Source organism: Giraffa tippelskirchi, chromosome 4 (genome assembly GCF_054371585.1).
Source record: "Giraffa tippelskirchi isolate mGirTip1 chromosome 4, T2T-mGirTip1v1.2.pri, whole genome shotgun sequence".
Lineage (NCBI taxonomy): Eukaryota > Metazoa > Chordata > Mammalia > Artiodactyla > Giraffidae > Giraffa > Giraffa tippelskirchi.
The window spans coordinates 124,348,059-124,362,885 of record NC_137278.1 but is presented as its reverse complement, the minus strand read 5'-3'; the positions used below and the strand labels follow the sequence as shown (position 1 = coordinate 124,362,885).

Sequence of the window (14,827 nt, the reverse complement as noted above, 5' to 3'; positions counted from 1 at the left end):
CTGTAGCCTGCCAGGCTCCTCTGTCCATGGAATTCTCCAGGCAAGAATATAGGAGTGGGTTGCCATCCCTTTCTCCAGGGGATCTTCCCAACCCAGGGATTGAACGCAGGTCTCCTGCATTACAGGCAAATTTCTTTACCATCTGAACCACCAGGGAAGCCCATGAATACTGGAATGAGTAGCCTATCCCTTCTCTAGGGGATTTTCCTGACCCAGGAATCGAACCGGGGTCTCCTGCACTGCCGGCAGATTCTTCACCAGTTGAGCTACCAGGGGAGTCCCAGTATAAAGCAGTTTTTGCAACCATGATGTTTCAATGAATGGCTAAAACTGAATATTGGGATATTCAGGAAAAGTCAGTATCTACATCATATACACTAGCTACATTTCCAAACAGTATGATGCCTGAACATTCTGTGGTAAACAGAAAAGATGCCAGCATCTAAGGCAGAGCTGAGATGGGACGTGGTAGAGACAAGTAGAGAGTGTGGTAGAGATCTCACATCAGGGTGGACCCCTGTCCCCCGCTGTGCCTGATATGCCACTTCAGCCTTCCCTGGCATAAAATCTAATTGTGCAGATATTGCAGTGTGTTTATCAATACCCATTTCCACCTCTGCCGGTGCACACAGCTAGATTATAGTTCCCTGCCTCTTTTGCACTTGGATATGGGTTTGAGTCCTCTCCAAATGCGGCTGACACACACACACACACAGATAACCTATTTCCAGGCTCAACCCATTAACACATCCCACAAGGGATCTTTTCTTTCCTTTCCCTACCCACTGGGCAAGAGGCGGAAGTCTTGGAGAAGGGTGGCTCCTGCGGCCATGTGACTAGGATACCACCATGGAATAGTGACATAAGCAAGAAAAACCCAAATGTCCTTTGTGTTAAGACACTGAGATTTGAGGGTTTAACTTTTAAAGTACCCAGTGATTAATACCTTAGCTAATCCATCTAGCAATTAACCTTTCATTTCTTAAGCTAATTTAGGTTATGTCTCTGTCACCTGTGACACTGGAAAGGGTCCTGATAACAACACTTGGCCATTTGAATGCAGTGAAAGCAAAGGAGTGGTAGTTTGGCAGTGGAAAAATACTGGAGTTCAACTCAGAGTCTCCAAGTTCCTTGTCCTTGCCCTGTTCACTTTGTAATTTTCATTAAGTGTATTTGGGGCTTACATTTGTAAACTTATTTGCTTTCTCAGGTTTGACTTTTACCATGACGATTGAGCTAATCTAATCTTCACTTCCATTACTTGATTCCTCTGCTTCCACAGTGGCACAGTGCAATTTACTGGTTATTTGAGCAGACAATCAGGCCAGTGATTGTATTACACAGTCTTTCTATTTTGTGATTGCTTTCTTTTCAGGTAGTTGAAAAAAAAATCCCAGAAATAATCTTAATAACTTCTTCCCAGGTGACATATGTTAAAAAATTATTTTGGAAAATTTCCCACATACACAAAAGTGGAGAGAATCACATGATGAACTGATATTGCAGCTGTTATCAACCTTCAGACATCACCATAACATTTACTCTATTTTATCTCCTGTTTCCTGGCTTTTCCTTTTTTTTTTTTTCATTGCTAAAGTATGTTAAAGCACATTCCAAGTATTAAATGTTTCTGGGTACATATGCACATGCATGTGTGTATATGTATACATGCATTCATATATGTGTATGAATATATTAAAATACAGAAATATACATTTATGTCCCAAACCTAAGCATGGTGCCTTTATTACATTTATTACAAAATTGGCAGTGACTCCTCAATAATATCTAATTCCATTTAAAGTTTCCTCAATTATCTTAGCATTCCTTTTACAACTGGTTTCATTTCAGTCAGCGTTGACCACAATTTCATCAACATTTCAACCACACATTGCACAAAGTTGTTGCATCTTTTGAGTTTTCTCTAATCTAAAAGTGATTGTAACAGTTACATGTAGCTGCTGAACTGCTACAAAACTTGGAGGTTTAAGTAAACGATCTTTTATTTAGCACAGGATTCTGTAGTTTAGCATTTGAGCTGGGCTCCAGTACTCTTGCTTGGAAAATCCCATGGACAGAGGAGCCTGGAAGGCTACAGTCCATGGGGTCGCTAAGAGTCGGACACGACTGAGCGACTTCACTTTCACTTTTCCCTTTCATGCACTGGAGAAGGAAATGGCAACCCACTCCAGTATTCTTGCCTGGAGAATCCTAGGGACGGCGGAGCCTGGTGGGCTGCCGTCTATGGGGTCGCACAGAGTCGGACACGACTGAAGCGACTTAGCAGCAGCAGCAGCACCAGCAGGTGTGAGTTGGTGTGGGTCAGGGAGAGTCTGGCTGGGAGGGCTCAGGGGTTCATCTTTGCTCTGTGTGGTCTCAGTGCCAGGAGGCTAACCTAGGTTTGTTCATGTGGTGCTGGGTTTCCCTACACAGTGTGTGGGAACTCCATAGCTGCTTGCAGCCTCTGCTTGCAGTGAGCCTGCTGCCTTGTCACATTCTAACTTGCCTAAGAGGTCAGAAGGGAAGCTCACATTCATGAGGTAGGAAAGCAAATCTCACTTTGTAATGTGAGATGTTGCAAAGTCAGGTTACAAAGGACATGACTACATAAGAAGAACCCACTTACAGTCACCTTCCATTTCTTTCCAGGCAAATATATTTGAACTTCTATAACCCTTAAAAACCCTCAAAGAATACTTATTTCCTAAAGTTTATACATATGTGTGTGTGTGTGTGTGTGTATCAGTTCAGTTCAGTTCAGTCGCTCGGTCGTGTCCGACTCTTTGTGATCCTATGAACTGCAGCACGCCAGGCCACCCTGTCCATCACCAACTCCCGGAGTTTACCCAAACCCGTGTCCATTGAGTCGGTGATGCCATCCAACCATCTCATCCTCTGTCGTCCCCTTCTCCTCCTGCCCTCAATCTTTCCCAGTATCAGGGTCTTTTCAAATGAGTCAGCTCTTCCCATCAGATGGCCAAAGTACTGGAGTTTCACCTTCAACATCAGTCCTTCAACATCAGCCTTGGACTGGCTGGATCTCCTTGCAGTCCAAGGGACTCTCAAGAGTCTTCTCCAGCACCACAGTTCAAAAGCAGCAATTCTGCGGCGCTCAGCTTTCTTTATAGTCCAGCTCTCACATCCATACATGACTACGGGAAAAACCATAGCCTTGACTTATATAACTGAGGTATATTTAATTTACACTTTCAAGTGTACCTAAGTTTATATTTTAAGTGCAAACTAACTCTTCTTGAACTAGGAGAAATTGATCACTTGCTGAATTTTGAGAAATACTGGATTAGGAGCCATAAGATATTTTTGTTGCTATATAAAATTTTTGTCTTGTTTTCTTCATATAGCAAGTTCAATGAATGGATGCATTTATTTCAAACACCCTTTTGCAGTGTCTGAAAAAAATGTCTTAAGATATATAACCAGAGTATAATAAAAGATTTTGAATCATTTTAATTTCAGCATATGAGTAGCAGATTTTTTCTTTGTCTAGAGGGTTACCAAATGCGTGGGAACCATCAGGAAGGGAATTCTCTGGATCAAAGCAGTAATTCAGTAGGAGACAAAGAAAGTTATTTATAGAAGCTATCTGTAGACCAAGAGCCTAATTTATGTAGTGAGAACATTTCTGCCAAATAATTTGTAATAAAGAAAAATTACCAACTGTTAAAAACTTTGCCAGGTCAGTTTAATTTGGTAGGAAAGGGAGATGATGAGAAGGTTGATAAAACAGCTATAAATCTTTACTGAATATGCAACTTTAATTGTCTGGCATTAAACTTAGAGACTTTACTTGTAATGTGCTGGAGCCAGTTTGTACCAGCTGGTGAGAGCCAACTGTATTTATCCCTTTCTAATTCCACATTCAGAAAAGTCACATTGTTAGCTTAGGATTGGCCAAGGCGGGAGTATTTACACCCTAGTTATTGAACAGTCAATTGTTAAACATTTATAGCATACCACTGGTCATTAGCCACATAAGAAAAAGTGACAGGCACCACTTCCTAGGAATATCGAAAGGAAGCTTCTTCTGCTACAGAGGAAAGCCACAGAAGAGCAGAGGAGAGCTTCCCCTGGCATCTTTTCCACCAACTTGTGTCTCCAGATTGCTGGGAGTCTAGTTTTGTTGTTGTTGATGTTCAGCCACTCAGTCTCTGTGACCCCATGGACTGCAGTAGGCCAGGCTCTCCTTTCCTTCACTGTCTCCCAGAATTTGTTCAGATTCATGTCCATTGAGTCGGTGATGCTATCTAACCATTTCATCCTCTGCCACCCCATTCTCCTTTTGCCCTAAATATTTCCCAGCATCAGGGTCTTTTCCACTGAGTTGGCTCTTTACATCAGGTGGCCAAAGTACTGGAACTTCAGCTTCAGCATCAGTCCTTCCAATGATTATTCAGGGTTGATTTTCTTTAGGATTGACTGGTTTGATCTCCTTGCAGTTCAAGGAACATTTGAAGAGTCTTCTCCAACACCACAGTTTGAAAGCATCAGTTCTTCAGCTCTCAGCCTTCTTTACGATTCAACTCTAACGTACGTGACTACTGGAAAAGCCTTAACTTTGACTATATGGATCTTTGTTGACAAAGTGATGTCTCTGCTTTTTAATACACTGTCTATGTTTGTCATAGCTTTCCTTCCAAGGAGCAAAGCATCTTTGAATTTCATCGCTGCAATCACCATCTGCAGTGATTTTGGAGCCTAGTCAGGTGTGAGTAAAGTAAGAGCACCTTCAAGAAATGAAAAGAAGCAGACACAAGAGAAAGAATAGGAAGTGTGCTTGGTCCTTTGCTTATCTTATCACCTTAGAGTCTCATCAGACTCAAGCTAGATGTTCTTAAACATCACCTGAGTCTATTAAGGGAGAGAAGCAGAGATGGAGCGACTCTTTCTACGTTAGAGGATTCTGCCATTCAACCCTCTGTGAGTCTCTGACCTGCCACAGGGTTTCTTATCTGCAAAACAGACACAGGATACTTGTTCCTCCCTTATTTTGCTGTGCAAATAGCTTATGGTTAATACCATGTTGCCTGGCACTGTAGAGAAAGAAATGGAATAAGATGAGGTCATTGAGAAGAGCCAGGGCTCTCTGGAGAGAGAGTTGGAAGTCATCAGCTGAAAGTTCATGGGGCAGCAGTTTTGGCATCACCGGGAAGCTTGCCAAAAATGCAAAACCACTATTCAGACCTCAGAATCAGAATTTGCATTTTAACAAGATCTCAGGTGATTTTTGTGCATATTATACTTTGAGAGTGATTTAAGTGGTGGTTTGTTCATGGCACCAGAGAAATAACCCATGTTCCAGAGTGCATTTTAATCTTGCTGCTATCTTCTTTTTATTCCTTAGTCTTAGTTTTTCCACTTTGAGGTTCCCATTTAAGCTTCATGCTTAACAAACTGCTTGGTCTTTCCAGGAAAAACCTTTATATAATCATTGTAGTGGAAAACGTATATTGATTTTCCTAAAATAGAGGGAGGATGGGGATGGTGAGTGTTAGCTCTATCGATAATAGCAGAAATCAATAGATCATGTATAAAAATGGAAAGAACAAGAAATAGTTCTCTTTTTTATTGTATTTATATGCCATGATGGATGTTAACCAAATCTGTTGTGGTAAGCATTTCATAATATGTGTAAGTCAAACCATCATGCTGTGCATCTTAAACTTATGCAGTACTGTATGTCCATTATTTCTCAATAAAACTTGAGAAAAGAATAGCAATAGCAGCATTACAGTAAAGTGAAAATGTTAGTCAGTTATTTGTGTTGACCCTTTGTGACCCCGTGGACTGTAGCCCCATGGAATTCTCTGGGTAAGAATACTGGAGTGGGTAGCCATCTCCTTCTCCAGGGGAGTCTTCCCGACCCAGAGATCGAACCCTAGGTCTTCTGCATTGCAGGAGATTCTTTACTGTCTGAGTCACCAGGGAAGCCCTAATATCAGCATATTGTTAAGGAATATGAAAAATGATTTCTAGGATTAAAAAGAAATAGCTAAGTGATTTAAAGCATTTGTCTCTGAAAAGTGGGGCTAATTAAAAAAATTCCGGTTGGACTCTCTATTTTTTAAAATGTGTGTATATATTACTTCGATTTTGATATCATTTAATGATGCCATTAAGTCTTATATTTTATGCATTCCTATAAATCACTTTATATCTTTTTTGAGAACTAGGTAGACTATAAACAACCAAGCAAAACTCAAAACCTTCTCCAAGGAGAGCAAGTAGCCTATAATGGTGGCTAAAATAGGAAACAGTGTTTTATGCAGGAAAAATAGGTCAAGTACAGTAACATAGAGAGGAAATGAGATATTCATACCAGTGATGACCTCATATCAGTGACCTTATAAGTGCAGAATGAGAAGAGGAAATCTGGAAATAAGAGGAGAGATGGAGAAGCCATATGAAGTCATGGTAGGATAATATTCCTAAAAAGTCCATTTTACCAGGAGAGGAACTTTTCTCAGAGACCTTTCCCCTTGTAATTTATCTGCCAGAGTTGAAAAACTAATGTATTCTCCAAGAGGCAGAAACAATGAAATTTGGGAAAACAAACCACAGAACTTTGGAATGAACTTTACAATCATTTAAGGCTGTAGTTTCCAAACTTTATTTTAGCTGTTGGCTTTTTTTTTTCTTTTTCTTCCAAAAGAGATCTTACTCTGAAATCTGATGTACTAAAACAGAAGCAAACAGAATTTCTGAAGCTGAAACAGAGGGTTGAAGGTCTGTGGCCAACCTGGTCCTGTGAACCTCTATCCTGCCTTCAAGATGTTCTGAGCTGTGAGGAACACAAGCAGAAAGTGAACTAAGTGGCAACTCGTGAACATTCCTCATCTTACTAAGGCTTCAGGAGACACAGTCATGTCCAAGGTCAATGGCAGAGCCAAGACTTGACCTCATTGTTCTTGACTCTGAGTCCAGTGCTCCTTCCCATGTACCTTAGTGCTGCCTGTCATGGTTGGAGGGGCGGTTGGCTCCAACAGACTGTAAAGAAGACTGGAATTGGGTTTATTTCTTCACTGTTGTAGAATGCTTAGCCTGCAGTAGACCCTCCAGAAATATTTGTTGAATAAAGAATTAAATGACGTACACAATGTTATAAGTTGACTTACTCCTTGATGCTCTTAGGGAGCGAAATGGAGCTGAAAGATGTGAGAATCTCTTCTTCAGGAAGTGAGGTTAGTTCCTGGAAGATAAATGACTTGCTGTATTTTCATCTCAGTTAAGCCTAACATGATCCTTTAGTGCTCCTCAGCTAGAGAGTTCACTTCTTTAGGGTTAAGATCTCTTTGGTCTTCCTGTCTAAATTGCCCAGTATGCAAGGGCATTTTTTAGACCAGCTCTTTTATAAGCTTTCTTTCTGTGGAGATTGACTTTAGCCTTGGAGATACATGGATCTGCCATAGCATCTCAGAAAGGTCTTGATTCAGTTTAAACCAAGCCCTCTTCAGCTTTCATTCTGATACCAACAAGACAGAAGCAGCAGTACCTGTGCATAACAGTTCAACTGTGATCACTCACCGTAATTGCTTTTCAATGGCTTATCTCAAGAAGGGGACTTGTGCATAGAATCTGTGTTGTATTGGTGTTAGTTTGCATTTAGCTCAGGTAAAGATGGCAGCTGACGGCAATCTGATGGCTCCCTCCTATGTCCTAATAGGTGCCTGTCCCTTTGAGGTGTCCTGGGTGATGACTGCAAGAATGAACATCAGGGGAAATGCACTGAGAGGAGAAAAGAAGGAGTAAGTTGTCAGTTTTTCAGGTATCAGAGTTGCAGGTATTAGCCTAGCTGCCAGCATACTCTCTGGGGCCCCGCGGTGTTCACGTTCACTTTGTTTTTCTTTGGAAGAATTAGTAGAGGTACTGACCTCCCCGCACCCTGTGGCGGAAACTGCCTGTTTAGGTCAGAGTGAAATGGTTAGTTATTCCTCCATCTTATTAGTTATTCCATTGCACTGAAGTTACCTTTCTAAAGAGGCAGATACAAAGATCATTTTATCTGCAGCACCAAGGGGTAGACCAGAGAAGGTACTGCCAAGACTTGGAGTGGCTGGGGTTGACTGGCTAGTTTTTATGCAGGCGAATGGACCAGAGGGACATTTCAAAATGTTGGCATCAGGACTTTTTCTCCATTTTTTTTCTTACTTCTGACAATAATGAATGAAGCATGTTAGGCTTGTTTTCAATTATGCAATAAGTCTCCATTCATTAGAAACCAAGGCAGTGATCCCAGCTGTATTTCTGTGGCTTTGAAAGTGCAGCTTTCTACCTGACCCAAGGTTGAGCAGTTTCAGTGCTCAGCATCCGAGCTGCTTGCTCAGGTATCTTGGGAGTGATTAAATGTGTGCATATTCAGGAAAGAAAGCTGACTCCCACTTGCATTTAGAGGGCTCAGCGCTTGTCATTTGTTTCTGGGACATGAAAAAATGGGAAATACAACAGCTCCAATCTCCTGTGTTGCAAAGGAAGGCAGCTGTCATGTAACCAGGTGGGTCAGACCCTTGGGTGGGTCCTCATAATGATTATTCCACCTACAAGATTGTGGTTTTGGGAATTCATGTTCTTATGGCTAGGAACATTCAGGATATCACCATAAATCACTGGGAAGGATAGTAGTAGAATCCACTTATATTCCTTACTGTTTACTGTCAAGTATAAGATATACCCCAATTTAGTAACATCTTTTTTTCTGCAGGGAGTTGGGACTGGAGAGAAGAAACAAACATACAAGTACATGTTGATTAAAAAAATGTACTTCAATATCAGAAACATCACAATGTGAAAAATTGCATTTTAGTCTTGAAAAAATAAGTATATTATGACATCATGGGGAAACAATTTTTTCTCTGAACTGCATAGGCAGTCATCAGTTGAATTGACCCTCTTCCAAGTGCCCAGTGAATCTTTGATGGTTAGCTCAGTTCAGGTGTTCAGTTGTGTCCGACTCTTTGCGACCCCATGGACTGCAGCATGCCAGGCTTCCCTGTTAAGATGAAGCTTTAAAGGTTTTGTTGCTTCTTGAAGGATTGGAAAATCAGAATGAATAAATGTAATCACAGCAATAATAATGACTACCACATGGAATAATGACTATGTGGAAGACAGCCAGAGGTTCTGTGTGTGTTGCTTCCAATTCATTCTGTAATCTGGAGATATGGGTATTATTCACCCTATTTTACAGATGAGGAAACTAAGACTTGGGAAGTTTACATGACTTGGCTGTGCTGTGCTGTGCTGTGCTTAGTTGCTCAGTTGTGTCTGATTCTTTGCGACCCCATGAACTGTAGCCCGCCAGGCTCCTTTATCCATGGGGATTCTCCAGGCAAGAATACTGGAGTGGGTTGCCATGCCCTCCTCCAGGGGATCTTCCCAACTCAGGGATTGAACCCAGGTCTCCCTCATTACAGGCAGGCTCTTTACCATCTGAGCCACCAGGGAAGCCAAGGTCACAAAACTACTAGAAGCTTAGGGTGTGATTGGAAATGTGCTCTGATGCCCCCAAAGCCACACTTCTAGGGTAGCAAAAGATGAAATGTTTAAGCCTTGAGCCAGAGAACAGCAAAGTAGAAACGGAAGATCCTGGGAAAAGACTGGGGAGGGAAAGCTTCTTTGGGGCTTTGGAGAAGAGAACATGGTTCTTGTCTTGGCCTCATGAAAACAGCAGGGCTTATCATGTGGTAAGTTCAAGGCCAAGCACTTTGCACACATTGTCTCATTTAAGTCTTACAATAGTCCTGAGACGTCATTACTATTCCCATTATACAGACAGGGAAACTGAGACCCAAAGGAGTTATTTAGTTGGTAAGTTTAGACTGTGGTCTGTCTGTGCTCATGACCGGTAAGTAATTTCATGACAAATGGAATTACCTTTTACCTGTTAAGTTAGGATGTCTCTTCTGTATTCTCTCTCAAACCTCCAGTTCCCCTTCAGCCCCTGCTCCCAGCCCCCCTGAGGTTTTACTGCCCTGGTTTTGCCAAGCCCCTGCTTTGTTTCTGAGCTTGTGTCAAGGAACCACAAGGTGGCAGTATTACATCATGCAGTTCCCACATGAGGTAAAGGGCCATGCATCTTACCAACCCCATAGACACACATACCACTGTCAGCAAGACTGGCCTTCGTGGTTCATCCTGTTCTACCTACAGACACATGGAAATCATTTCTCACTAGCTAATTCTAGGGGCAAGGATCCCGGAGACCTCAGCTGCGTGACAGTGGGGTGGCAGGAATAAGTGCTCCACCAAGACATCAAGAAACCAGGAAAGGCAGTTTTTTCATTTTTATTTTAAAAATGTTTTGTATCCTGACCCTACACTCCCCCTTCCTATTTAGTTTTTATGGAATTGGTGTTTTAAAAGTATAGGAGTTGTGGAAAGAGTGAGGAGAATAAGGAGAAAGCCAGAGAGCCAGGCTTTGTTGTCTAAGGACAGGGACTCAGAGCTCTGGGGCTTCTTTCTTGGTGATCTTAACCTTGACATCCAATATCCCTGTACTTGCCTTCTCATGCACAAAGTTAGAGGACAGTATCTGCCTTGCACATTGTTGGGAATATTAAATAAGGCTTGAGACTTCCCTGGTGGTCTAGAGGTTAAGAATCTGTTTTCTGATGCAGGGGATGCGAATTGGATCCCTGGTTGGGGAACTAGGATCCTGCATACCATGGGGCAGCTAAGCTCTTGTTCTCCAACTAAACCCACAGTTGCAGCCACAAAGCCCATTAGTTCTGGAGCCTGTGTGCCACAACGAAAGATCCTGTGTGTCACAACTAAGACCCAACACAGCCAAAAAAAAATATTAAAAGTTAAGGCTAAGTCATGAAATATATTTAGGTGCCTAATCATGGAAACCATGTGCTTTCTTCAGATGTTTGTTTCCTTAGCTTAGAGATGTAAGGCAACTAAGAGAAAGACCAAGATTCCTATCAAAGGAGGGAAGAGGATACTGTAACTGGGGTAGAAATCAATGCACAGTCTATGGACAAAGAATTCCTGTTGAGCTAATGACAAAAAATATTTACAAGACGACAGAACAAAAGGAATTCTGTTTGCTTCTCTATGTATCATTTTGTAGATTGTCATAGCATAGCAGGGACAAAAATTTGTCAGTGTTTTTCAAGAGGAGTGGGAAGATATGCATATAGAAATCTGTTTTATTTCTAAAGGTTCTTAGGCACCACTGAAGTTTTATAGGTGTGTACCTGAGATCATTCTTTACAAGTGCTAGAGTTATCTGAATATAGACCAAGATGAGGAGCATTGAGCTGTTTCAAACCCACCTCTGTTATTTACTGGCTTTATGATTTAAGGCCAGTTGCTTAACCTCAAAATTATAGTAGTTTCTACTTTATAGGCTGGTAGGTAATAGATAAAACTTTAGGATAATGCATGTAAAGTGCTCAGCACATAGTGAGCCCTAGATAAGTGCTGATTGTTATTGTTAATAACTTTGCCCAGTTATAATAATAATAGCAATTTTCATGAGCCAGGAATTCAGTCACAGCTGGGAATCTGGTAATACATGAAATTGCTCAACAAACAGAATGAGCAAAAACCTAGACTCCTCCTTGCATATCTCCGCTGAAAGACTTTCTCACATCCTTTCACATCCTTTCAGGGTACTTATAGCAGTGCAAAGATTGGGGTGTTTTCTCAGGCCAAACTGACTTCTCTTTGCACTTAAATTATATTCTTGGGGACCAGTTGGGAACCCACCAGTGCTTTGAACTGGAGACTCCAGCAAGACAGTAAGTTCAGGGGAATCTCTGGTTTCCAGTGATTCACAGATCAGATGTCACCACAAATAACAGCACTTCTTGACCATCATTTCAATCCCCTTATTTCCCATTCTTCACTGTTTACAGAGATGCCTCCATTTGAAATAGAAGCCTGGGACCATATGACTTTACAGGTGAATTCTGTCAAAAAATTTAAAGAATTTCAATAGTTGTCAGACTCTTCTAAAAATTAAGAGAGGAAGGAATGCTTCCAAATTCAGCATTTCCTAGATAGTAAAGCCAGACAAAGATACTATAGGAAAATTACAGGCCAGTATCCCTGAGTAACATAGGTGCAGAGGTTTTCAACAGAATACCAGCAAACTGGATTCAGAAGCATCTTGAAAGGATCATTCACCATGATCAGGTGGAATTCATCCCTGGGATGCAAGAAAAGTTCAGCATACTACATCAATGAATCTGACACATCACATTAACACAATGAAGGATAAGAAGTATATGATCATTTCAACAGATGCAGAGAAAGCATTTGACAAAATTTAACATCCTTTAATGATTAAGAGCTTCAGCAAATTAGGTTTAGAAGAAATATTTATCAACATAATGAAGGTCATATATGACAAGCCCACAGCTAGCATCATACTAGAAAGTTAAAATCCTTTAACTTAGTGGAAAGTTAAAACCCTTTTCTCTAAGATTAGGAACAAGATAAGGATGCTCACTCTCTTCATTTCTACTCAACATAGTACTAGAAGTCCTAGCCTTAGCATAGCAGTTAAGCAAGGAAAAGAAATAAAAGTCACCCAGATTAGAAGGAAGAGGTAAAAGTATCTGTTTTCAAATGATATACTCATAGAAAATCCTAAAGATGCCACTAAAAAAAAACTGTTGTGTGCTTAGTCACTCAGTCGTGTCTGACTCTTTGCGGCCCCATAGACTGCAGCCTCCCAGGCTCCTCTGTCCATGGGGATTCTCCAGGCAAGAATACTGGAGTGGTTTGCCATGCCCTTCTCTAGGGGATCTTCCCAACCCAGGGATCGAACCCAGGTCTCCTGCACTGCAGGCAGATTCTTCACTGACTGAGCCACCAGGGAAGCCTGTTAGAACTAATAAATGAATTCAGTAAAGTTGTAGGATACAAAATAAACACAATCAGTTGTGTTTCTATATACTAAAGAAGAGTTGTCTAAAAGAGATATTAAGAAAGCAGCCTTGTTTACAGTAGAGTCAAAAACAATAAAATACTTTGGAATAAATCTAACCAAGGAGCTGAAAGACCTTATACACTGAAAACTGTAAGACCCTGATGACAAAGACTGAAGAGTGTACAAATAAATGGAAAGCTATCCTATGTTCTTAGATTTGAAATAACATTGTGAAAATGCCCATACTACCCATAATGATCTACAGAGTCAATGCAATTCCTCTGCAAATTTCAATAGCATTTTTTTTATAGAAATAGGAAAAAAACTATCATAAACTGGTATGGAACCACAAAAGACCCTTATCTTGTAATGTCCTAACATAGAAAAACCTCATAGAACTCAGTAGCAAAATAAGCAAATGATCCAATTAAAAATAGGCAAAGGATCTGAATAGATATTTTTCCAAAGAAGATATGCAGATAGCCAATAGGTAAATTAAAAAGTGCTCAAATGGTACCAATCACCATAGAAATGCAAATCAAACCCATAATGAGATATCACTTCATACCTGTTAGGTTGGCTATTATCAAAAAGATAAGGGCCCAGCAATTTGTGTTTTAACAAGCCCTCCACATGATTCTGATGCGTGCTTAAGTTTGAGAACTTCTCCAGCCACCAAAATAGGTCAGTTCTGTACCGTGGAGATGCTTTGTTGCTTGTTTCCAGGGATCGGGCTATTGAGAACAAGAGGCATGAGGTTGTTCTTTATGGTCTTATCTTTATTTTGTCATATTATCTCTTACTTTTCCTATAGAGAAACTAACAGGATTTAGAATCCTTCTTATAACTAAATCCAGCTGTCTTGCTCTGCTTGCATATGCATAAATATATTAGACTTATTTGCCTCTATCTCTCATTATTGCAAAGTGTGAGGTTGAAAATTTTAACTGAGTTTACCCTTTTAAAAATTAACAGTAGCATGCCATTTCATTCCTTAACAATTCTTTTCTTTTGTGTGTCTCTTTTTGTCTCTTTAGGAAACAAAACACTGTATCTTCATCATCTTTAATCCTGAGGCTGAAAATTGAGAACTGGTTGTGGATTTTGCATGTGTATGTATATAACAGTTACGATTGCTTCAAGCATTATGCTACTGATAACACCAATGCCAAAACTGTTAAATAAGGCTAATGCAGCCATATAACTTACAAAGCAGTTACATGTATTTTCTTATTTAGTGCTTACTTTTGCTATAGATACTATTTTCATTTTAAAAATGAGGAAACTGAGGTTCAGAGCGTTATAATTTAATCATTGAGCATCATGCAATTTTTTTTATGGGGTTTCCCAGGTGGTGCAGTGGTGAAGAATCTGCCTGCCAATGCAGGAGACGCGAGAGATATGCGTTCAATCCCTGGGTCGGGAAGATCCCCTGGAGTAGAAAATGGCAACTCACTACAGTATTCTTACCTGGAAAGTTCTGTGGACAGAGGAGCCTTGTGGGCTACAGTCCATGGGGTCACAAAGAGTAGACACAAGGGAGCACACACACTCACCGTATCATTTTAAACAGAACTTTCTCTTGGAATAACAGTAGCAACTAAAGCATACTGAGTGCTATCTAAGACCTAGAGACTGTCATCCAGAGGGAAGTAAGTCAGAAAGAGAAAACAAATGTTGTATGATATTGCTTATATGTGGAATCTAGAAAAATGGTACAGATGAACTTACTTGCAAAGAAGAAATAGAGACACATGCAGAGAACAGACTTATAGATGCCATGGGGCAGGGGAGGAGAGGGTGGGATGAAGTGGGAGATTGCAGTTGACATATATACACAACTGTGTATGAAATAGATAAGTAACAAGATCCTACTGGATAGCACAGGGAATTCTCCTCAGTGCTCTATGGTGACCTACATGGGAAGGA

General features: G+C 40.7%; 1 protein-coding gene across 2 annotated transcripts in view; it reads left to right on the top strand.

Moving 5' to 3' along the window:
• Positions 1-14,827, top strand: part of LOC145546142 (uncharacterized) — a 482,768-nt gene that overhangs the window by 45,174 nt on the left and 422,767 nt on the right. The window contains exon 5 of one of the 2 annotated variants that reach the window (XR_014082550.1): positions 6,671-7,114. The gene's annotated coding sequence lies outside the window, so the exon portion shown is untranslated. Of the gene's footprint in view, positions 1-6,670; positions 7,115-13,935; positions 14,011-14,827 lie in introns of those variants that run through there. The other variant, XM_081592132.1, reaches the window with a different exon arrangement.